The following is a 26,327-nucleotide window of genomic DNA, read 5'->3' as shown; positions in this document are numbered from 1 at the left end:
CACTAAACTCCTCATGCATGGAGGCCACATCGACAGCAGAGCCCCTATATGGAGTAGTTTCTTCAGGGATTTCATCCTCTTCAGTCTCCACCCGAGCGGCCTCAGACCCAGGAACTACCCCTAGAATTAAGGATGTCTCCCTAAGATCCGGAGTGCCCTCCCAATTAGAGGCAGCGTCAATAGGCTCAGAGCTGTCATAGTCGTCTGCCTCAGCTTTTGAAGAAAAAGAAAACATTGTGGCAGAATTAGAAGATGGTTCAGAAAGCACAAAGGGCGATACTTGAAGATTTCTTAAAAGATCAGAAGAGGAAGGCCTACCTCTTGTTTTTGACACCACAGGAAGCTTGTCGCTCTTTCACCTCCGAATATGCTCACTAGCTGAAGACACTGCAAGGGTGTCTGCAGTAGTCGGGCGCTTTCTTTTCTTTCCCCCTCCTAGAGTAGGAGCTATTGCCTCAGATCCACCTCTCTGAGAAGGCCCTCCAGCCAATTTGTTGTGAGGACTGCTCCTGATTACGACGTTCAAGTCCTGTGGTGGATGCTTCTCATAACCAGGGACTCGTCGCTCCTCATCCCATTTGAAGATTGAGCTAAGATTGTCAAAGACACTCCCAGTCATCATCTTCATTGCAGGGAACTCTGGCGAGGCCTCATCGGCAGCAATCATGCGTGGAAGCCCCAAAGCCCACCAGTTAGAGAGATAATCCAAGGAAAACACCATCTCGAGAATAAGAGCATCTGCTAGCCTCCTTTGCCGGGTGTCCTGGCTCCAGTTACCGTTCACCCCTTTTCAAGGGTGATCCTTATCCCAATAGCCCTTACTGGTGACCCTCCACCAGTACACGTATGCCCTGGTTGTTCGCACTCTCTTACCAAAGTGAGGTAGCACATATTTGCTAGACTCTGTCATTTCAAGACACATGGACCAAGCAGTCCGTATATCCTCCGGAAGCCAACACTCTCGAAAAGTTCCAAACTCTTCCGCCCTCCCGTTATACTCCTTACTTCGGTGCTTCTCGAAGAATACCGAGAAGGGGCAGCCTTGGTCAAGCCTATGCTGACAGGCGAAGCGGTGGGGGAAATACCCCTCCAGCTTGGCACTGTGTGGAGTCCGATTAGGTAAGACTCCTCCTCTGATGCTCAGCATAAACATGAGTTCCTGAATTGTTGTTGGGGCACCATCCAGTTCCTTCCCCAATTCATCAACAAAAGCATGATCGGTGAAGCTTCCGATCGGAAAAGGGACTCTCCTCATGTTCAAGGAATCATTCCCGAACATACCTCGAGCCTCCCCTAGGGTATGGAAGATAGCCCTTTGGTTCACAATCTTCATCAGGAAGGGACACAATTTATTTCCTGAGCACTGATGCTTGACGTAGGTGTTAGGGAAATAAGCCCCTAACCACCTGTACACATAATGCACAGGGAACGGAGTTTTAAAATCTCCAAGAAAAGCTTCTCCTCCTACGATGCCATTCCCTCCCTCTTTACCCATATAGGCTTTTCCATGGGAGATGGCCCCCAAGCCATGGTAATTGCAAAAGACTGGTTGAGCAAGGGCATACTCACGCTTTCTGGCCATGTCGCATGCCACGTATAATACGCTTTGATGAATGTCGTCTCCCTAGCTAGGGAACAAGAATTTGCACAAGACTAAGGCCAGGTAGGCGGCCAAGAAAACACTGTCATCGCCAGTCTTGAGTTGATATATGGGAGGTGTCTCTTTTACAACTGCCTTCGCTTTTCCCTTCGAAGTACCCCGACCGGCCTAAGAATAATCCCCGCAAAAGAATTTCACCCATTCTGTAAAGGTGACTCTGCCATTGGTAGATTGGCCAACAATCGACTGATGGGCCTCAAAGATCTTTGGAAGACTGGCTGGTGGCTCTTCACCCCCAAAGTTAACACCACCAAAGATGGCTGAGTTTGAGGGCACAAACACTTCATACATAGCCCCGATCATCGGGAGACCTCCAATGAAGTGAAGGTCTAGTCAAGAGATTCCTGCTTCACCATGACCAAGAAGCCAAGTATTGCTTACATGGCTCCACGTCTTCAGCAATACTTTTACTGTATTGGAGCAACGGTCCTAGTAACGCCTAAACACTGGACCACTGCTAATAGCGAAGCACGCTCAAGAGTGCTTCCATACGAGGCCAATACCTTGGCAGTCCAAGAAGCATATTCCTTCAGATATTGGTGCTCTCCCTAAATCCGGAGGCTTTTGCCAACCACCTAAGTAATCCCTTCGCCTGGACCATTTGCTTTCGCAAGGTGGGCAAGTTCCCCCCGGAAGCTGTGTTTCGATGCATACAATGAAGAAGTGTTATCCCTTCTTCAATACAGACGTTGACATCATTGCCCTACCACACTTCAAAGCATACGGGGTCAGTAATGAATGTAACACTAAGGGGCCATTCTGGTTCGCAGACAGGTTGGGTCAGCCAAATGGGTTCACCCCTTGATAAAACTTCACCCGAAAAATCACGGGCACCGATTTCTCCTTTCCATGGGAGCATCTTCACATCAGGTATTTGGTAAGAAGAACCAACCATTACAAATGGACTTAGTGGTTCACTCTCAAAAGATGCTAAGGCAATGCAACAACACCCATTGAGCCTCTCAAACACTTATCGCTGGGTGAGCTTCTCACTGCTCAATGCCGGTCGCATATTAACAAATAGAGCTGGGTGAGTTTGACAAACACTCAGCGCCGGTTAAGCTTCTCAGTACCCATCACCGATTGAGCACCAAACAACTAGCGCCGGTTGAGCCTTTTAGCACTCAGCACCGATTAAGCACCAACAACTAGCGCCGGTTGAGTCTTTTAGCGCTCAGCGACGGTTGAGCTTGTCCAAGGCCAACGTCGACTGTGATCGTATCTCTCGCATGTGCCACGAATCATAGTCATGACACCTCGAACTTAGCAACGTCGACTGACAATCGTCTCCATGTCTTTCGACGCTGCCTCACACACTAGCGATTGATAACCACACTATTTCCATGGACAAAGGGCAAACCATCACCAACCGTACACCTTCCTCATCACAGTTCACCTCCTACAAACATACGACCCACCTCCTGCGACCATTCTTTTCCCGCAGGAACTTTTCTTATATGACCGAAAACCTATTGAAGACTTTCCCGCCTGTGTTTTGGCATGAGTGTCACCAGAAACTCACCGAAAAACTCCTGTAAACTTCCCCTAAGTTCCCAGAAACTTCTGCAACACCACAAGCAGTGTCGAAAAGCATCCACAATTGTCGGGAAACCCCTAAAAAACCCTACCAGAAAGGAAAACTGCACCCATAATTTCCTCTCTTTCGCGGAAAATTTCCTGGAGGATTCTCCTCTCCTTGCTACTCTCTCTGCAACTTCCCCAATTATGGGCAAAGTCCACATGCCGAAGGTTTTCTTTGCAAGACCCTTGCTGGAATCCTGCTATTTGTCGAAGAATCTTCCCTACAAAACTCCTGCTGAAATCTTACTGCTTGTCGAAACTTCAATCGGGCACACCCTCTCCTCACTGTTAAAGAAAATTGATGCTTATGTTTTTACCCTTGGTGAAAAATAAGGGAAAACGGGATTTTACCCCCTTATATAGACTACACTACCCACAAATGCCCCTCACAAATGCCGGGTGTGTTTCTAGAAACGACCCTAGCGTCAGTTAACTCAGCGCTAATTGACTTCAGATAACATCATGGGTTGTTCACGATCAGTTGAATCTTTAACAACCCAGCGCCGATTATGTTGTGAGAACTCAGCGCCTGTTGACTATTCGCAATAGATCATTAGCGCTACACTTGGCGCCGGCCGTATTTCAAGCAGTGTATGCCCTACCACTATCCCTAGTAAATTTGCACCCAAACCATGATGTGTCGTCCCCAGTGGACTTACACACGGGCCGTTGCACTTAAGCCGTGCCTTCCCAAATGAAGTCAGGAGCTATCCCTCATCCCCCAGTAGGAGTCACACGCGTACTGCAGCCCATTATCCCCAGTGGAGTTAGAGACATGCTTATCCCTAGAATCCCCAGTGGGTTTGTTTCACACCAAGCTATCTTATCCCTAGAGAATCGGGTTATCTTCATAAGCCAATTCTCCAAAGAGTATGTTTACCTCCTTTAAACCCAGTCTACCTCTGTTCACTAGCCTTCATCAGGTCACCATTTCCATCTAGGCCTTCAATTTGTGAATGACCTAAACCATTTTATCCCCAGGGAGTTGGATCGCCAACCACAGACCTAGTCCCCATGGAGCTCCACCTACATGGCAACTCAGCCTCGGTCCATGCTGGACAACCCTAAATTGTACATATCCTCGATCCTTGCTGCATGACCCAAAACTGCATAGCCTCGGTCCATGCTGCATGACCCTAAATTATACAGCCTTGGTCCTTGCTGCAGGACCCTAAACTGCACAACCTTGGTCCATGCTACACAACCCTAAACCACACAGCCTCGATCCATGCCACACGACCCTAAACTGCACAGCCTCTGTCCATGCTGCACGACCCTAAACTGCACAGCCTCAGTCCATGTGCACGACCCTAAACTGCACAACCTCTGTCCATACTGCACGACCCTAAATTGTACAGCCTTGGTCCAAGTTGCACGACCCTAAACTGCACAGCCTCGATCCATGCTGCAAGACCCTAAAATGTACAACCTCGGTCCATGCTACACGACCCTAAAATACATAGCCTCAGTCCATGCTACACGACCCTAAACTGCACAACATCGGTTCATGCTACACGACCCTAAACTGCATAGCCTCGGTCCATGCTGCTCGACCCTAAATTGCACAGCCTCAATCCATGTTGCATACCCTAAACTGCACAACTTCGGTCCGTGCTACATGACCCTAAACTGCACAGTTTCGATCCATGCTGCATGACCCTGAACTGCACAACCTCGGTACATGCTTCACGACCCTAAACTGCACAACCTTTGTCCATGCTGCATGACCATAAACTACACAGCCTCGGTCCGTGCTGCATGACCCTAAATTGCATAGATTCGGTCCATGTTGCGCGACCCTAAACTGTACAGCCTCTGTTTGTGATGCATGACCCTAAACTGCACAGCCTCGGTCTGTGCTGAATGACCCTAAACTGCACAGCCTCGGTCCATGCTGCATGACCCTAAACTGCACAGCTTCGGTCCATGCTGCATGACTCTAAACTGCACAGCCTCGGCCCATGCTACACGACCCTAAACTGCACAGCCTCAATCCGTGCTGCATGACCCTAAACTGCACAGCCTCAATCCGTGCTGCATGACCCTAAACCGCATAGCCTTTGTCCATGCTGTATAGCCCTAAACTTCACAACCTTGGTTCTTGCTACATGACCCTATTTGCACAGCCTCTGTCCATGCTGCACGACCCTAAACTGTACAGCCTCGGTCTAGACGCATGAACCTAAACTGCATGATCCAAACTACATGACCTTAAACTGTAGTAGTGGTTCATGTTGCATGACCTTAAACTGCACAACACCATGGCCTAAACTATACGACCTTAAACTGTAGCGGTGGTCCGTGCTGGATGACCTTAAACTGCACAACACCATGGTCAAAACTATAGGACTTTAACTGTAGCAGAGGTCTAGTTGCACAAGCTTAAACTGCATGGTCCTAGTCGTATGACTTTAAACTACATAACCATGGTCTAGTTGTGTGACCTTAAACCATAGCACTTGTCCTAGCGGCATGATGTTAAAAGCCTCAGCAACCACGGTCCAGCTGTATGACCTTAAACTATAGTGCACGTTCTGCTGGCATGATGATAAACTGCTTTGCCCAGGTCATAGAGGCATGACCATAAACTCGCCCCCACATATGCGCACATGCCTTTACGTGCACTTTCACGCACGCCTTTCCTAACCTACCTGATAGTGTGTGCGCACCACCTTCATTACCTCTTCAGTGAGTTCATTCCTTTCATCACCATACCTCATTCCCCAGTGAGTCTCACCCATCCCGCCATCTATACTTGTTGTAAGTTAGTGGGTCACCATCATCCACTCACATTTCATACATCGTTCATCTCTTATAGGTAGCCCTGAGCCATCTCCCCAAGTGAGCCAAACCACCACCATACTCACTCCATGGCCTACATAGACTTCCATCCATCACCATCACAGTCCAGCTGTATGACTTAAACCATGGTGCACATCCATGCCACATGACGATAAACTGTTTCGCACAGGTCTCAGAGGTGTGACCTTAAACACGCCTTCACAAAGAAAAAGAGAAAAGAATAACGGCATGGTGTATACCTGAACAAGGGAACGCTATGAGTAAAAATGACGGATGGGCATGGTCACAAAACCATGAGTAAAAGAGTTCCGTGAATAAAAAAACCGAGCACAGTGAAAACTCGAAAGGGTATCATGAGAAAGAATAAAAAAAAGGGGTGGACAAGACTAGAAGGTCATGGGTAAAAGAATCCCATAAAAAGAAGTTGGTGAAAACCGCCTCTACAGCGTCGCTTCCCAAGACCAAGTAAAAATCCGCAAAAGACTCTTGGATCAATAAACAGGTTGATGCAGCACTCACCTCAATAGGCGGTTTCAATCCTCACTCAAATGAAGAAAATCTATGGTGACATAAAAACTAGGACCCCAAAAACATGAGCTTCAAGGAAAAGATTTCGACAGTCTGAGTCCAGTTGCAAAAGGACTTGAAAGACATAAGACTCTTCAAGACGACAAGACAAGTCTCATGAGAAAGAATATTTCTCTCACGAGGTCATAATTATACTAAAAAAAACAAACAATACAAAGGCAAGAAACTGATAAAGCTAGTGGAGAACCTGTCAGAGACTTCAACTTGCCTAACCGACAAACCTAGACCTCCGGGACCGACTAACACTGCCCCCGACTAGACTCGGTAGTTGAGACCCAAAGTGGTACTCTGAACATCAAAAGCAAATCTGGTGTAGTAGCAAATAGTGCCTACCAAAGCAAACCCACGAACCCAGGCCAAATGGGAATAATGCCCTTCGCCATATCACTCAATTGCTAGATGGGCCCGATTCTGACTGACGAGGTCAGTACAAAATCCTCATATTCAGAATCACAAATAGTCCACATGAGGGTGAGGACTTCGACAAGATCCCTCAAAAAATTCTCTTCTCCCCCTAAAGTCTCCACAGACGGACCCGAGAACAATTCATCCCTATGTCTGAGCAGCCTAGTTACACCATTAAGTGAATCTCCTCGACGTTCACATGGTCCTGTGACTAGGAATGAAAAAAGTAAAAGCTAGAAGAAACTTTTTGAATGATTTTCCTTCTCGATTCTCTTGAAGCACAACATTTGGTGGGGCAAGCTGTTTTAACATACTTTTCAACACCTTGGCCTTGATAGGAAGCAGGTCAATAAAGCCTACAAAACAGTGAAAATTCCCAATAGACTCAGATTGGCACTAGAATTGGTCAAGATCGTCATCAGCACTCCAAAAGACCACCTGCCAAGCTTCTTCATATTTCGACATGTCTAAGGTAGCCATATTTCGACATGTCTAAGGTAGTGAACATAAAGGAATAATATTTGGAAAAATGGCCTCTAGCACCTTGAAACAGACCCTACAAATGGAACTACATTTTCGGTGTCTCAAATCATTGTGGGACCACTGCCATTAGATTCTACACAGTCGAAAACCCCTATGGACTAAGTTTCGGCTTAATCAGACACTCTAGAACAAAGATATGAGCAAAACATTGAAACAGGAGAGGCCACACACTATTCCTGTGTGGCCTTATTGCACCAAAACACCATTAAAGGTTGTTGTTTTTACAATCATGGGCAGTCAATTTTTGGGCCCATAACTCACTCGTTCCAAGTTGGATTGCTCCCAAATTTGGTGAGCATATTTGTCTCATCAAGACGAACAATTCGATATGTGGCACTCCCCGAGATGATGTCCAAGCAGGGAGAAAAGATAGAGTGAAGTTACCTATCTGTGAAGAGATTGTAGAAAATTCAGCAGCGACATGCCTCACTCGATGTACCAAATCACAACGCTCGCCCAACGGATCAATGTGAAACCAATTCCATTATGTGCGTAAGGTCCAGAGCTATCATTGGTCCAAACACTGTGCATGATGGATAGTTAGATATTATGCATGATGCTGATGAAGTAACTAAATTTCCAATCGCTGGATTCTTGATTCCAGCCAAAACTCAAAAGTTGTGAAATCTTCGTTTGAGCTCTAAAATGCGTCCCTGTTTGTTGCCATGCGATCATGACGACATGCTTAGTGCATTACAATGAAAAAATTATAGAAAAACATCAAGGAATGAGCACACTATCGATCCAAACATTTCAAGATTCAAACAAATTTCAAGTCTTGTGATCATGGCTCAAAAACATGGTTCATGGCTCGAAGTTGGTATCAAAACAATCGCCATGTGAAGCCCTACAAGAAAAGAATAATCTTTCGATCAAACGAGCATCAGAGCAATGTCGGATCAATCGACATCACGTAAGTTCTCGAGCAGCAGCAAGGACTGTTCTTGAATTCCATAGATTGTTAGGTAGGGGCAAAACAGTCCTTCTGTACCCATTTTAAGAATTTATTTTAATTCAATTAAATCTTAATTTTCAGCAATTAGGTCCAATGTTGATTAATCCACCCATGTTTGGGCACAATTCTATATAAATAGGCACTGCCTCATTGTAAACAAGACCCCTCGGCCTTCAGTTGATGGTTTGAAGATTGAATAAAAATTTTGATTCCTTGCTTGAGCTTGTGATTACGTCTCAGAGAGAGAGAGATAGGAGAGAGAAGAAAAGGGCCAATACCCTTCAGGCAAGCAACTTTCTCTCTCCCCTCTATCTCTTCTTCATTTCTATCTCTTTCTCTCTCTTCTCTCTCTCATATTCTCTTCTCATCTCTATCACCATTTGTCCCCCTCTGATGCAACCGGTAGGCTTAGTGTTGGTTGGTCTCCTCTCTCTCTCTGTCTGTCGGTGAGACCTAGCATCGACTGGGCCTTTTCTCTCTTCCCCTATCAGTTGGTGAGACCTAGTGCCGATTGGTCTTCTCTCTCTTCTTCTATCAGTAAGTGAGACTTAATGTTGGTTGGTCTCCTCTCTCTTTGTCATTCGACAAGACCTAGCGTCGACTAGGTCTTCTCTCTCTTCCTCTGCTAGTCTACGAGACCTAGCACCTGTTGGTCTTCTCTCTCTTCTTCTATCAGTTGGCGAGACTTAGTGTCAGTTGGTCTCCTCTCTCTCTGTCAATCGACGAGACCTAACATAGACTGGGCCTTCTCTCTCTTCCTCTGTCAGTTGGTGAGATCTAGCACCGACTGGTTTTCTCACTCTTCCTCTGTCAGTCGACGAGACCTCATGCTGACTGATTTTCTCTCCCTTCCTCTGTCAGTCGGTGAGACTTAGTGCTGACTGATTTTCTCTCTCTTCTTCTATCCGTTAGCAAGACTTAGTGCCGACAGCTTCCCCTCTCTCATCTCCTGAAACAGTCAGCTATGTCTAGCACCGACTGCATCTTCTCTCCCTTCTTCACCCTCCTCTCTTCCTTCTTCTCTCTCCTGCTGTCTGTTCCCTTCTTCTCTTCAACCATTCCTCTGCTACTCTTGCGTTCGATCAAGAGGGATTGAGGTTCGCATCTCATGGAATGCCTGTTGTCTAGCTGTAATGTTGTTGCGCTAGGATCGCTTGGCTCGCTTTACTGCCACAACAGACCGACCATCGTGCTTAGCTGGTCGATATTGGTAATAACGTCTAGTGGTGATCCCGTGAGCCGGTCTTTGTTACCAGGCCCATTTTGCTGCCAAGTTAGGCCAATTATCAACCAGCCTAGTCACTACTCTGATCCTTTCACTTGGTCGAATTCTTCTCTCCCTCGCCTTTCTTTCTTCTTTTTGAATACACATGCCTGTGTACATTCATCAAAGAGGATAAGGGTGAGGTCTGACCCACTTGTCCCATAAACTTTGCCATATACGTGTGTGATTGCAGAAAAGCAGAAAATAAGAAGAATACGAGCTAAGGGAGGCCATTCCAAACTAGTTTTATTACTGGGGGGCTTCTTCATGATTTAAGAGTGCCCACGAGAGTCAGCCCGAGTAAGTCTCGAACCCACCTTTAAAATTCCTCTCTCACTGGTTGGTAACACCTGCCCCCGTTATCGAACGAGGTTCTCGAGAGAGCGATCTCATAAATGTTCCGGGTCTCCCTCGAAACTCGAGACGTGCACCGCTTGATCCTCTAGGATTCAGAGGGCGAGATCGAGGCACCTAACCAGCTTGGCGACTCCACTAGGGACTTAAACTGCTTTGCACAGCTCCCAAAGACATGACCTTAGGGATGCCCCCACACACGCGCACACACCCTTTACATGCATCTTCGTGCATGTCTTCCCAAACAGACCCGTTCATGTGCACATCACCTTCATTACTTCCCTAGTGAGTCCATTCATTTCATCATTCTCCACCATTCCCTAGTAAGTCTTACCCATGCTCAAAAAACTACGAGCCATCTCGCCCTGCATTTTTACATCATCCATCTTTCATAAGTAGCCTCGTGCCATCTCCCCAAATTGAGTCAAAACCATCACCATACTCACTCCACGGCCTCTACAGATTGCCATTCATCCCCACTACGATCCAGCTATATGACTCTAAACAATAGTGCACATCTTCATCGCATGGCGTTAAAAGGCTTCGAACATGTCTCGAAGGCATGACCCTAAACACGCCTTCACAAAAAAGGGGCATGGTGTACACCTGGACAAGGGAACGCCATGAGTAAAAATGACGGACGGGCATGGTCATGTAACCATGAGTAAAACACTTCCGTGAAGACAAAAACCCAGGCATGGTGAAAACCTCAAAAGGGCATCGTGAGGAAAAACAGATGAAAATGGTGGATATGACCGCAAGGTCATGGGCAAAAGAGCTAAAAAATAAAGGAAGTTGGTGAAAATCGTCTCTACGATGCCGCTTCCTCTATTCAAGTGAAAACCCACAAAATGGCACTTGGACCAACAAAATAGGTTGACGCAGTACCACAGCCTCTATCGACACCCAATTGCCAAACAATAATAATCTTGACTAATGAGGTCTACATAAAATTCTCAACTGCCAGCATCCAATCACAACACAAAATAGCTCACCTGAGAGTGAGAGCCTCATAAGATCTCCCACACTTCAACTCCAAAAGAAAAGAGAGTCCTTGAGGGTGAGGATGATGACCGAAAGATCGCTCCAAAATGCTAAAGACCATCATGAAGGCAAGAAACTGACAAAGCCAGGGCCTAAGTTTCCAGAGACTTCATGATTATTCCTCCCCATGAGATCACCTCTCCAAAAACCTTCCTTAGCTGACAGGCCCAGATCTTTGGGACAAGCCAGTAAAAAGCCCCCGACTGGACCGGACAGGATGGGCCCCACGAGGCCGCCTCTTCAAAATTCCCTCGAGTCGATAAGCCCAGATCTTTGAGATGGGTCAGAAGCCCCCGAATGGACCCCGCTAGATGGGACCTACAAAAATACCCTGATCATCAAAAGAAAACTTAGTGTAGCAACAAACAATGCCAACCAAAGGTTCATAGCACTTGGCTACCAGATAAGCCCAATTCTGACCAATGAGGTCCTTACAAAATCCTCAAGCTATCAGAATTTCAAATATTCCATCGAGGGTGAGGACTTCAACAGATCACTCAAAAGTTTTTTCTCCCCCGAAAGTCTCCACGGATGGACCTGTACTTTATTGCGTGGATCTCCACGATGTTCATGTAGTCCTGTGGCTAGCCAGGGGAAATTTCTCAAATGATTGTACTTCTCACTTCTCTCAAAACACAACATTCAGTGATGCATGCTGTTGGAAGGGTCAATAAAGCCTAACATACAGTGGAAATTTTGACAGTCTTAGAATGGCCTCAGAACTGATCAAGATCTTCATGAAGACTCCTAAAAGTCTCTTGTCATGTTTCGTAGCATTTCAACATGTCTAAGGCAGCACAGACAAAAGAACGATTTTGGCAGAATTAACCTCTAGCACCCTGAAATGAACCCTATAACTAGAACTATATTTTTAATGTGTCAAATTGCTCTGAAAATACCTCCATTGGATCCAGCTTGGTTGAAAACCCATAGGGATCAAATTTCAGCTTAAACAGGTATTCCAAGAAGAAGTTATAAGCAAAAAAGCAAAACAGGAGGAGCCGCACGCTATTCGTGCGGCCACCCTGCAATTCAATTCCATTAAAGGGATGGTCATGAGCAATGTTTTTCGACGCTCATATCTCACCCATCTCAAGTTATCTCACCCATCTCAAGTCGAATCACGCTCAAACTTTTTGAGCGTGTTCGTATCGTCAAGAGGAGCATTTCGGTTTATGGCACGCCTCACGACAATGCCCTAGTGTGAAGAAAAGCTAGAGAGAGTTGCTGATCTATGAAGAAAGTTGCAGAAAAATCAGCAGCGGCACACCTCGCTCGAGCGGCCAAATAACACCGCTCGTGAGCCCAATCGACGTGAAACTAGTTCCATCACATGCATAAGGTCTAGGGCTATCTTTACTCCGAACCCTGTACATGATAAATGGTCGGATTACACCCACGAAGGTGATGAAGTGACTGCAAATTCTGGCGTGAAATTCCAGATTCCAGCCAAAACTCCAAAGTTGCAAAATTCTCGTCTGAACACGAAATTGAGCTGCGTTTGTTCCCACGCAATCATGACGGCATGCTTAGTGTGATCCAAGGAAGAAATCACACAAAAACATTAAGGAATGAGCACACTATCGTTCTGAATTTTCAAGATTCATCCAAATTTCTAGACGCATGATCGTGCCCTAAAAACACGATCCATGGCTCGAAGTTGGTATTACATCGATCACCATGCCGAGCTGTACAAGAAAACAATCATCTTTCGATCAAATGGGCATCAGAACAACCCTAGATCATCTATGAAAAATCAGGCACATTCTAAGGCAGTACAGGGACTGTTTTGAAATTTCACAAAGTGTTAAGAAGGGGAATATCTGTCATTTTGCACCCTATTTTCTAATTGCTTTTAATTTAGTCAAATCTTAATTTTCAGCAATTAGGTTTAATTTTGATCATCCACCCATGTTTGGGCACAACTCTATATATACCACGTACTACCATTGTACCCAAAACCCATGTGTCCTTCTTTAAGGAAAATTTGGCTTAGTAAAATTTCTCTTTCTTCTCATTGTTGGGTCACATTTGGAGAGAGAGGAAGGAGAGAGAACTTCTGGATCGGTACGCCTAGGCTCAAGGTAAATCTTTCTCTCTCTTCTTTTCTTTTCTTTTCTCTTTCTTCTTCTCTCTCTTCTTTGCTTTATTCTCCTTCTTCTTCGTCTGAGCCTGCCTCAGAGGCCATGCACAACAGTGGCAGTGCTGTGCATGCCTCTTTCTTTTGTTTTTCTCCCTCGTATGGTTTCACAGGTCACACATGGCGATGGCAGCACCATGCGCGAGCATCTTTCCCCTATTGTTCGTCCATCTTTGTCTCTCAACGAGCCTCGCTGACGGTGCTGCTCATCACCATTCACAGATGTGTCCTCGATGTCTCAATGAAGAGCATAGATGGTGAAACTTGTTGCCTCCTGCAAGGGACTCCCCTTGTACCGCACCTATCGTAGACGGCGATGCTTATCGCCTCTCGTGAGAAGTCGCGTCAACTCCTATCATCGTCGGTGAGCATCCTTCGTGCGCTCGGAGTCTATCGCTGTCCACAAGCCTCTTTCATGCGTTCAGTGCCCATCGCCACCCGCGAGCCTCCCTTGTGCTTTAGGTGCCTATCGTTGTCCACGAGCTTCCTTTGTGCGCTAGGTACTTATCGTCGTTCGCTGGTTCTTTTGCATCCCACACCTATCGCCATGTGCCTTGGAAAGAACTTCACAAATGGCTATCACCGCACGCTTCACAAGAGGCTATCGCAGCCCATGTAGGGGTGTGCTGCCTTCTCGTGTTTCCAACGTGAGCAGTAGTGTATAGCGCCGTCCAAGGGTCGTGACACTGCTACTTCACAGTTGTGGTTGGTGACGCTTAGTGCCGGCAAGACCCCATCTCTTTACCGCCTCATGTCTTCTCTTCATCCTCTCCTCTTCTCACTCGACTGAGGGTTAACTTAGTCTAGTATCACCATAGTAGTCTGGCTGTCAAGCAGTATTGCCATCGTACTGATCTTGAGTACCATGCCCAATCTTACTGCCACACCTGATTAAGACAGTCATATCGGCCTCGGTTTCGAGTAGTATCGCCGTTGTGTTGATCCTGAATATCACACCTGTCTTACTACCACTTCGAGTCGGTCACTGTCCGGCTATCATGCTAGTCTAGTCCCTTCATCAAGTTCTCTACTCTTTTCGACCTTTATTCGAACCATCCACTTCATCACCCTAACTTCCCACATTCTTAGCCACACGAATGTGCATTGCCTAAAGACAAGGGTGGGTCCTTTGGCCAACTTGTCTTGCAAATTAACCATAGTAGTGTTGTACAAAAAACAAGGAGATTGTAGATCAAGGGAGGTGATTCCAAACCAGCTGAAGCAACTGGGGGACTTTCTGTCATGATCTAAGAGGGCGTCAGAGCGAGTCAGCTCGAGTAAGTCACAGACCCAGTTGAGGTTGGTCCCCACCTCACATCCAAAATTTCTCTCTTACTAGTTGGATACTTGCCCTTGGTCTGTGAATGAGATTCCCAAGAGAGCGATCTCAGGTCCTGAGTCTTTCAAACTCGAGACACGTATCACCCGATCACCTAGATCCGGGGAGACGAGATCGAGGCACCTAACCAACCCCATGTGCTATTTAAAATGAAGGGAAATTTTGTTTTTTCTAGAATTTTGGTCAAATGACCATAAGGACATACCCTCCATCATGGTTTTATTATTTTATTAAAACTGTAGAGCATGGGTATTTTGATAACAAGGGAAATTGAAGTGAATTAAAGGGAGGATAAGGGGGTTTAAATTCATGCCACTCATATTGATGGTTAATGGTGGATGGTGTGCTAAGATCATGCCTCTCTTTGTAGCCTTTGATAAATAACATGAAGGGTCATAATTCATCATCTAGAAGAATCTCATCCCTTGAGCTTTGGAAAAGCCATAAATACCCCTGTGAGTTCTTTTTCATACATGAATTTCTCACACTATAATTTCCCTCAAAAGTACCTCACCCCAATATCTTTTCTCACTCTCTCTTTAGAACACCTAAGCATCTTTCTCTCTCTCAAAACTCCATCTTCATGTGTTGAAAGAGAGCTGCCCCTTCAAAGTGAAATCGAGCTCCATTAATGATTGTCTAAGGTGCAAAGCTCATACCATGGATGAAGTAGTCATGAAGCCTTCATTTTTTGAGTAACGTTCTCAATTCTCCATTAATTTGATTGTCAAATCTCTGTTGTACATCTAAAATTATAGGAGCATCTCTTTCATTTGTTAATCATTCTTTGGTCCTTTGACTCTCCATTTGATATCTCATAATGCATGTTGTTCTTAGCTTCATCCATGCAGAAATCGAAGTAATTTTCCATAAGTTTTTGTCAATTGATTTTCCAAATATTTGTTGACTAATTTTTTCTAAGTTTTCATACTCATATCAATTATTTAGATCACCTTCTAGCCTCCTTGAGTTATCCATTTTTCAAAGAGAGATTATGTCGATTTTCTACGAGCCACTATGTGAAGAAACTTGAACTGGTTTTATGTTCTAAAGTGCAAAATCTCTCCCATGATTTTTTCCACTTGCAAGATATTTGAATCTCTATAAAAACCTTCCATAATTTAAGTATGTATCAGTAAATACTTGGATTCCCGTTTATTATATGATAAATTGGCTTGGATTTAGGAGATGTTATCACATGTCACCCATTGGCATAGAACTAAGACCCTAGGCGGTAAACCAGGCACCCAAGCTCTTCGAATGGTTTCCCATGATCCTGATGAACACTACACTTGAAGAATCACATATTAATCTAATTGAGATCTTGGTTTGATGTATTGTTAAGTGTCAATTGATGTATAATTTTGCATTGTAAGATCGAGTGTTGTTGAATTTTTAAGAGCACACTATTCATATGTAGTGTTGTGATCTCTCTATATGGATAGTCTTGTTCATAGATAAGGGACCTCAATGGAGTTGTATCCTCTCTTTTCAAGTGTATTTTAAAATCATTAGGTCACTGTGGTAGCAGAGAGCTTGCTGTAATTTCATTTTAAAATTTGTAGTTCAAGTGTATTGTTGAAATTTAAAGTTGTATTGTCTAGTCCTCGTGTACATTATACTAGTCCTCGTGTACATTATACTCCCTGGAATGAGATTTGGTTTCTCATACATTGCTAAGTGGTATCAGAGCCAAAACTCTAAAATAGGTCCCTTTGAGTCCGAGATTGTATTAGGATATTGCTCAAGTGTGTACACATGGTTTCCAAGTCAGTAGTCACATAATTGATCAAGGAAGAAATGTTCAATGGGATGAATTTCCTTGAATGGGAAAGGAAAATGAGTTATGTACTCCATGAGGAGGGCCTCATCCCGTTGATTACTCTTGACCCTTGAAGTGTTCCTAGATCTAATGTCGCCTAAGACATAAGAGATGCATATGAAACATAGAGCTCGAAAAATCAAATTGCAAAGAATATGCTCTTAGCTACTATGTCTTGCACTTATATCAGAAAATATGAAAAATATAGGACAACCAAGGAAATCATGGATAAGATGAAGTTGGCCTATGATAATCCATCTTATTCAAACAAAATAATAAGCATGGATTGTTGAATGCTGGATAACTCAAAAATTGGTTTTCATGTGAGGAATTTCTGTTACATGGTGAAGGACATTGAGTTCGTCGGCATGACTTTTGATTTGCCAACTCAAGTGACCATCTTTTTGACCATTCTATCTCCTTCATGGGAGAATTTTACAGCCAATCTTGTGGCATGTGACACCCCGTTGACGCTTGAAAATCTCACATCTTTCCTTGAGGCCGAGGAGGAGCGCCGGACCGTGAGCATGCATAGACTTAAGACTATTGTCCATATGGTTGTTTACGATGCAAATCAAACCAATCTTTAGACGAGGTTCTCTCGGATTTTGACACCTTAGACTAATAAAAATAATGCGATAGAGAAAGTGGGACAAATCGAATTCATATCTGAGGCAAGATTTGCTCAGAAACAAGTAGATCCGCTCTCATATTTGTGGCAGAGCCAGCATGATCCAAAACATTAAAATATAAGTTCAAAGCATACTGACCAAAATAAATCAAAATAAAATCAAAACAATAAGAAGAAGAAGAAAGAAAGGGTAAGAAAATAATACCAAACCGAGCCGGAAGGCCTAGGACTCCCGAGCCTTCGAGGGCTCGTCCATATCAAAATCGACGTCCTCTTTGCCAATCTGATTCAGAAGTTGACCAAAAGATCTCTGATTTGAAAAGGGTTGTTGTGCCCAAGAGATTGTTTAGAACTAAGATTCCTAGGTCTAGGTTAAGGTTTCTCATGGTTAAGATTGAGGCTTTCCTTTCTCTGAGCCAAGGGGCTAGGTGTTTGAAGACATTTTTCAGCACCATGGGTCCTTGATGTGAAATAAAAGGGAGACGCTGATCAATAAATCCAAACAAATAGTAGAAAGTTTAACAGTCTCAGAATGGCCCTTGAACTAGTCAAGATCTTCGTAAGGACTCCAAAAAGTGTCCCACCAAGTTTCATCGGATTACGACATGTTTAGGGCAGTGTAGACTGAGAAACAGTTTCGACATAATCAGCCTTTTACACCGTGAAACATACCCCTGTAGCTATAGCTCTATTTTTGATGCATCAATTGCTGTGGGACCATCACCATTGGAATCGGCACGGTTGAAAACTCATATGGGTCAAGTTTCTACTTAATCAGGCACTTCAAGATAAAGTTATGGGTAAAATACCGAAAAGGGGTAGGCCGCACACTATTCCCATGTGACCTCCCTGCCCCAAAGCACCATTAAATGTGACTATTTTTGCGGCCTCAGGCAGTGACTTTCAGGATCCATATCTCACTCACCTAGAGTCAGATGATGCTCAAATTTTGTGAGCGTGTTCGTCTTGTTAAAACAAACGTTTTGATATATGGCACGCCTCATGACGACGCTCGAGCAAGGAGAAAAGCTAGAGAGAAGTTGCTGATCCGTGAAGAAAGTTGTAGGCAACTTAGTAGCGACATGCATCGTTCGAGCGGCCAAATCATGGCATTCGAGCATCGGATTGATGCGAGACTAGTTCCATCACTTGCGAAAGGTCCATGGCTATCACTAGTCCGAACGTCGTTCATGATGAACGGTCAGATTTCACACATGAAGCCAATAAAGTGACTACAAATTCTGGCACTAGAATTTCATATTCTGGCCAAAACTCAAAAGTTGCAAAATCTTCTTTCGGGCATGAAATCGAGCTGTGTTTGTTGCCACGCGATCGTGACTGCATGCTCAATGTGATCTAGTAAAGAAATCGCGGAAAAATATCAAGAAACGAGCACACTATCGATCTGAAGTTTGTAAGATTCATCCAAATTTCAAGTCGCATGATCGTGCTTTAAAACATGATCCATGGCTCAAAGTTGGTATTAAATCGTTCGCCATGTCGAGCCATACAAGAAAACAATAATCTTTAAGATAAATGGGCACCAAAGCAACCTCGGATCATCCAAGAAAGATCACGCACATTCTAGGGCAGCAGCAGGGACTGTTTTTGAATTTTTTTAATTGTTAGGCAGGGGAAAAACGATGTATTTGCACCCATTTTTTAAAATTCTTTAATTCAATTAAATCTTAATTTTCAACAATTAGGCTTAATTTTGATCAATCCACTCATGTTTGGGTAGTACTCTATAGATATCACATACTATCATTGTACATGGACCAAACTTTGCTTAACAAAATTTGCATCGTTTCTGATTGTTGGGTCTTGTCTTGAGAAAGAGAGGAAGGAGAGAGAAACTTTTGGGTTGGTACCTTTGGGCTTAAGTTAAATCTCTTTCTCTCTCTTCTCTTTTTTCCTCTCTTCGTCTCTCTCTTCTTCTCCTTCTTCTTCTTCGTCTGAGCTTTTCTCAGAGGCTATGCACAGCTGTGGCAGTGTTGTGCATACCCCTTTCTTTCTTTCCCCCTCCTGTGGTTTCACAGGTCGTGCATGGCAATGGTAGTGCCATGCACGAGCTTCTTTTGTGAGCTCAGTGCTTATCGCCGTCCGTAGGTTTCTCTTGCGTCCCACGCCTATTGCCATATGCTTCATAAGGAGATATCTCCATGCGTTTTGCAAGAGGCTATCGCCGAGCCCTTCACAAGAAGCTATCGCCGCCCATGATGGGATGTGCTGTGTTCTCGTGTTGCCAACGGCGATGCCTAGTGTCGTCTATAGTTCACTGTTCATCCTCTAGCCATGAGCAGCAGTGTCCAGTGCTGTCCGAGGGCTGCGACACTTTTACTCCATGGTTGTGGGTGGCGATACCTAACGCCGTCGGGACCCTTCCACTGTTCCATCTCATGCCTTCTCTTTTCTTTTCTTTTGTCCTCACTCTTGCTTGATCAAGGGATAGACTTAGTCTAGTATTATCATAGCGGTCTGGCTATCGAGCGGTATTGCCGTCATGCTAGTCCTGAGTACCATGCTCATCTTGCTACCACACTAAATTAGGACAGTCATATCGCCCTTGGTTTCGAGTAGTATTGTCGTCGTGCTGGTCTTGAGTAGTATGCTCGTCTTGCTATCACTCCGAGTCGGTCACTAGTCCAGCTATCATGCTAATCTCGCCCCCTTATCAAATTCTCTTCTCTTTTCTACCTTTATTCGAACCTTCCACTTCATCATCCTAACTTATGAATGTGCACTGCCCTAAGATAAGGGTGGGTCCTTCATCCCACTTGTCTTGCAAATTAAGCATGACAGTGTTGTGCATAAAGAAAGGAGATTGCAAGTCAAGGGAGGAGATTCCGAACCAGTTGAAGCAACTGGGGGGCTTTCCATTGTGATCTAAGAGGGCACCAGCGCGAGTCAGCCCGAGTAAGTCACGGACCCAAGTGAGGTTGGTCTGCACCTCACGTTTAAAAATTCCTCTATTACCAATTGGGCACCTGCCCTTATTTTTTGATTGAGGTTCCCAAGAGAGCGGTCTCAAGTCTTGGGTCTTCCAACCCGAGACACGTGTCACTTGATCACCTAGATCTGGGGAGGCGAGATCGAGGCACCTAACCAGCTTGACGAGTGCTTGGGAACTAGGGACTTATTACCCCTTCATTGGTTCGCTCTTGCTTGATAGTCATCACCTTTTATCTTCTGCACCCATTACATGGCATCTGCGTTATTCAATTCGTTCATCTGAGTTGGGGATTTTCTCATCCCCGCACTCATGACTATCCCGAGAAAGCGAGCTTCTCAAGCCTCGTTCCCCACACCTCTCCTGAGTCAGGAATCACAGTCTGGCTCCCAGGTTCTTTCCATGATTGGTGCAAGAAGGGACTTTAAGGTCCCTGATTCCCTACTTTCTAGTCCTGGTGGACCCTCCACCAAGGCCCTTCACATTGGTAGCACATCATCTACCACACACAGCACGTACCCTGCTACTGGCAAGTCCCCTATCAGTCACATTGCTGAGGTATGCCAAAAGGCTGCCCTATCCGCTTTCGTGAAAGGAAAATAGGTCTTCATCGCTCTTGAGGGTCACCGCAAGACCCCCTATACCCCTGCACCATCCCGAACCTATGCTTGGAGGCTCGACACACAGAGGTGAAGATCATGGGGCCTCCATTTCTTGCACACACCTGAAGGCTCGTTCTTTGATCACTCGAGCCACACCTTGGGGCGTCTTTTATGCTGCCTTGAGTTCACGTCCAAGGCTAGGCCTTCTCGGGCCGAACCTTGCATGAGCCATGCATCTGCATCCCACAGCTCGGGGTAGCGCCAGTTCTTCACCAGGTCAAGCACACGAGGGTCAACGACTTCATCCTCCCTCTCAGCACACACTTCACCCTGTGAGAGATAGGCTCCTACCCGGTCCCTCACAGACACGAACTCGTAGGTCTCAGACTCCTAAGGTTGAACCAGCTAACAGAGCCCGGGCTGACCCCCAAGTCACCCGGATGGCTACCTCTAAAGGTGCACACGCCTTAGCTTCATAGGTTCCTCCTTGATTCTGACTCAGGCGGAGTCATGGGTCAATTCCTTCTTCTGTCGCTCTTCCTTCGCCAGGCAAACACCTCGAGACCTGGTGCTCAAAGGTTTTCCTTAACAATACCATCTTGAGCCAGCCACCTCAGGTCAGCCGTGCACCCGGACCTCACAAGGGAACTTAGGGCAAAGGCTTGATGGCAGATAGAAACCTATAGACTCCAAGGCAACAGCCCAGATTGCCCTCTATCTCTGGACCTCACTCTCTACTCCAGTTGATAGACATAACTCTCACATGTTCAAGAAAGTTGAGACAGTTCAAATCTCAGGCTCAATTCTGGAGTGAATTCTATTGCAGCCTCAAAATCAAGCAAAAGAGAGGCCTGCAACTCCTAACCTGAGAGGCCCCTAAGGCAGTTGAGGTTACCACTCTTGATGACCTCCTTCCTCACAATCCCTTCTTCCCTCTTCAGATTCAGAACCTGAGTAAGAAGTCCGAGATTGTTCGGTGGTTACTGTCATAGGAAAAGATGGAGCTATCAAGAAGTCACGGTCCTAAGACTATCAAGAACCGGTCCTCACACTGTCGGCATACAAGACTGGAGTCCAGTCAGGGCATGCTGAGCCCCTATAGGCAGACTTGCTGCGTACTACTCGCCAACCCCGGTAGCCCGCTACTCCACCTGGCTCTGACCCTCTAGAAGAAAGGGTCAGTGTCTTGGTGTCCAACGAGCTAGATGACGCCCAAGAAGAGCGGATGAACAGGTTCGAGGTGATACTCTTAAAGACATCATCGAATCCCTTATTAATAAGGGCCAGATAAATCTTGAAGAGTTAAAGAAAGCATTCGGGGTAACTGAGGCCTCCCACATGGTAACAATCCAAGAGGATGACGAAGCACCTACCATCTGCCATGCAATATTCTCCATAATTCTCAAAGAAGGTCTCATCACGTCGAAGCCGAAAAGGCAGCCCATGTTCCTGCCTTCAGGAATTGAGAACCTCTGGTGTCTGCATTATTCAATACGAGGCCATGATCTGAGCGAATGCACTGGCTTCCACGAGCTCTTGGCAAAGAAGATGCATCAGTGCGAAGAAGTTCGTGGTAACCTAGAAGGACATGCTCAAGTCCCTGCTACACTAGCACAAGAATACCTCCTGACACAAGCCTAGCAAAGTGAGCCAGACCCTCTTTGAGACGATGCTCCAACAGGGTCTCGTCACTCCCAAGCCCTCTAGACAACCTAAGCATCTTTCCTAGGGTATAGAAAATATATGATTCCCATATCACCGGGTATGGGGCCATGAGCTGAGGGAATGCTATGGATTCAAAGCTGTAGTCATGGAGATGGTAAGAGAAGGCCACATTGTTGGTGCCATTCTCACATAATTCTTCCAAGCCATCACCCCTGTCAAAGAGGAAATCCCACTCTAGGTCCCCTGCGAGGATATCTCAGACCGCTCTGAACCCTGGACTTCTTAGCCCTGGGAAGTCTACCATGGACGAAGTAGGCTCAAGTCCCTGAAGTGTGAAGCAGTCCGCCAAGTTAGGGCTACTCACCAGCCCGATAAGACAGACCAAACACCTCCCAAGGGATCCAAAAGGAGACGAGCACCTAAGTCAACTCGCCGAAGGAATCACATTCCTCAGCCACCAGTTGAAGAAAACTTTCTCAGGCCTCTTCCTCCACTGTCGACCTTATGGGACTTCTTCCCAAGTGTAACTCGCCTCATCCCTTCATCTAATCAGGTGGACGTCCTTGAGTCATCAATTGCTCGAGACTCGTCCAATACAAGTGATGACATAAATACTTCCTGCACACGTCCAATTCTGACGATGAAGTAAAAAGCTACCCAAAACATTCTAACTCCATTGTTTCTTCTTGTTCTCCTCCCTCCTCTGCTATTTCTTTCACAGGTACATCTTGATAGTGCTCAGACTTCGATGCCCTAAACAGAGAGCTCGAAGGCACCAACATCAGCAGGTCACAACAGAAGTGCTTAAGAAAAATGATGGCCCAAGCGGCTGGATTCTTAACAGTCGCTAACGCCCTGGCATCTCAAGCCAAGTCCGAGCCATCTTCAAGCTCCTATTCCCATGAAGCTTGTCACATGGTTCAAGTTCATGAAGTGCCACTAAGCTGGGGGCAAGAACTGAGTGACCCCAGTCTCGACTCTGTGGACTCCACGTTCAAAGTTGACCCTTTCATTGCCTCGTCTAGCCGGGGATCGGAAATTGTTTCCCACAATGGGACCCTCCTAGAAGTTGAAATGTCAGTATCATGGGTCTCTGCACTCGAGATTGATAAGAAGCATCTTGGATCCCCCGACGAAGAGTTGTAAGAAGCTCTAAAAGAGTGGGAAGAAGGTGGTCTGGCCACAACTGACGAGCTTGAAGAGATAAACTTAGGGGATGAGGCCGACCTAAGGCCAACTTTCATCTCGGCAAAAATGTCCCCAGAAGAGAAAGAAAGTTATATTTCCCTCGTCCGAGCAAATTGGGATGTATTTGCTTGATATTATCATGAGATGCCCGGTCTAGACCCTCAAGTCGCTGTCCATTGCCTTGGCATTGATTCGTCCATTAAACCCATAAAGCAGAAATCAAGAAGGTTTAGACCCGATCTCGAGATGCAGATCGATGCTGAGGTGAACAAGCTCAGAAAAGCTGGATTCATACGGGTGCCACGTACCAGCGAGCCATGACGACCATCTTCATGGACATGATGCACAAGGAGGTCGAGTGCTATGTGGATGACTTCATGGTGAAGTTTGAAGCGAAGGACGCTCACATGAAGGAACTTGAAAAGGTATTTGACTGGCTCCAACATCACCAACTCAAGATAAATCCCTTGAAATGTGCCTTTGGCGTATACTCAGGAAAGTTCTTGGGGTTCATAGTGAGGTATCGTGGGCTGGAGATCGAGCCAGTCAAAATCAAGGCGATCCAAGACATGCCACCTCCTACAACCCTGCATGAGCTTCAGTCTCTCCGAAGGTTCATCTCGAACCTGTCAAGACGATGCAGGCCCTTTTGACACCTGTTGAAGAAGGACACTCCCTTCATATAGGATGAGGCGTGCCAAGCTGCACTCGATGATATCAAGCAGTACTTGCCGAATCCTCCTGTACTCTCCACGCAGGTGTTAGGAAGGCCTCTCATCTTACACGTGAACTCTCTAGATGAGTCACTTGGGGCACTCATAGCACAAACCAATGATGGGGGAAAAGAAATAGTACTCTATTATCTCAACCACAGGATGCAGGGGGCCGAGAAGAATTACCCTCCCATCAAGAAGATGTGCCTAGCATTGATCTTTGCGGTACAAAAGCTCCGCCATTACTTGCTTGGTCACGAGGTCAAGATAATCTCTAAGGCAGACTCGATCAAGTTCCTTGTGACCTGGCCATATTTGTCAGGACTGGTTAGGTGCTTCGATCTCGCCCTTTAGATCTGGATGATTGGGTGGCACGCGTCTTGAATCTCAGGGGAGACCCAGGATGTTTTGAGGTTGCTCTCTGGATCCTCGTTCAACAACAAGGGCAGGTATCACCAACTGATGAGAGAGGAATTTACGGTGGGTTTTGGACTTACTCGGGCTGGCTCGTGTGGGCGCCCTCTTAGATCACGAAGAAATCCCCCCAGTTGTAACACTGGTTTGGAATCTCCTCCCTTGGCTTGTATTCTCATGTTTTCTACAATCACACACATATGGCAAAGGTTATAAGACAGGTGGGTCAACAGACCTCACCATGCCTTCTTGATGAGCACATGTAGAAGGTTAGGTGCCTCGATCTCGCCCTCAGGATCTGGATGATCGGCAGGCACGTGTCTCACTTTTCAAGGAGACCTTGGACTTTTGAGATCCCTCCTTCGGGAACCTTGTTCGAAAACAAGGGCAGATATTCGATGAGAGAGGAATTTAAGGTGGGTTCGGGACTTATTCAGGCTGGCTCGCGTGAGCGCCCTCTTCAATCACGAAGAAAATCCCCCAGTAATAAAACTGGTTCGGAATTGCCTCCCTTGACTTGTATTCTTCTGTTTTCTGTAGTCACACACATATGGAAAATATTATAAGACAGGTGGGTCTACAGACCTCACCTTGCCTCTTTGGTGAACCTACACAAGCATGCACATTCAAAAGAAGAAGAGAAGAATGAGAGAAGAAAGATGGGGGAGAGAGGAATTTCACCAAGCGGGGAGATCAGCATAATGACTAAACTAGTGAGTAATTGACTTGACATGGTAGTAAAACGGCCCTGGTAACTACGACCAGGTCAACAAGATTAGTACTAGACGCCAATGCCGATACTGACTAGCTAGACATGATGGTTAGTCTATCGTGGTAATAAAGAGGGCACAGTAATTCTGACACAACAACATTACAGCTAGATGACAGGACCACCATGAGAGGCTAATCACAACCCATCTTTATCAAACGAAAGAATAACAGAATGAAGGCCATAAAGAAAGAATAAGAAGTATGATAAGGGAAGAAGAGAACAGAAAGAAGGAGGGAAAGAAGGAGGGGAAGGGAAAGAAAGGAGAAGAAGAATATGAGGGAAGAGAGAAAAACGCAGACCGCGCAAAGCGTCGCGGACAGTATTAGACAAAGATAAGAAAGAGGACACAGTCGGCGCTGAGCATCACCGGTCGTGTTAGCCAGGGAAGAGAGAGGGAACACAGTTGACACTGATCGTCGCCGACTATGTTAGACAAAGAAGTGAGAGAAGATGCAGTCAGTGCTGAGCATTGCCAACTGTATTAGACAGAGAAGAGAGGGATGATGCAGTCGGTGCCAGGCCCCATCGATTGTGTTAGACAAAGAAGAGAGAGAAAATACAGGCGGTGCTAGACTTCACTGATTTTGGTAGATAGAGGAGAAAGAGAAGATGCAGTCGACGCTAGACTTCACCGACTATTTTAGACAAAGAAGAAAGAGAAGATGCAATTAATGCTAGTCATCACCAGCTATGTTAGATGAAGAGTATAAAGAGGGATCGAGATGAGAAGAAGAGAGAAAACGAGGGATAAAGATGAGAAGAAGAGAGAGATAACGAGAGATAGAGATGAGAAGAAGAGAGAGACAAAGAGATAGAGTGAGAAAGAGAGAGATGAGAAGAAGAGAGAGACATGGAGATAGATGAGAAGACGAGAGAGAAAGGGAGATAGAGATGA

The sequence above is a fragment of the Amborella trichopoda genome, chromosome 5 (assembly GCF_054954075.1).
Source record: "Amborella trichopoda isolate Santa Cruz 75 chromosome 5, AtrichopodaSantaCruz75HAP2 v2.0, whole genome shotgun sequence".
In the NCBI taxonomy this organism is placed as follows: Eukaryota; Viridiplantae; Streptophyta; class Magnoliopsida; order Amborellales; family Amborellaceae; genus Amborella; species Amborella trichopoda.
This window is presented reverse-complemented; position numbering follows the sequence as displayed.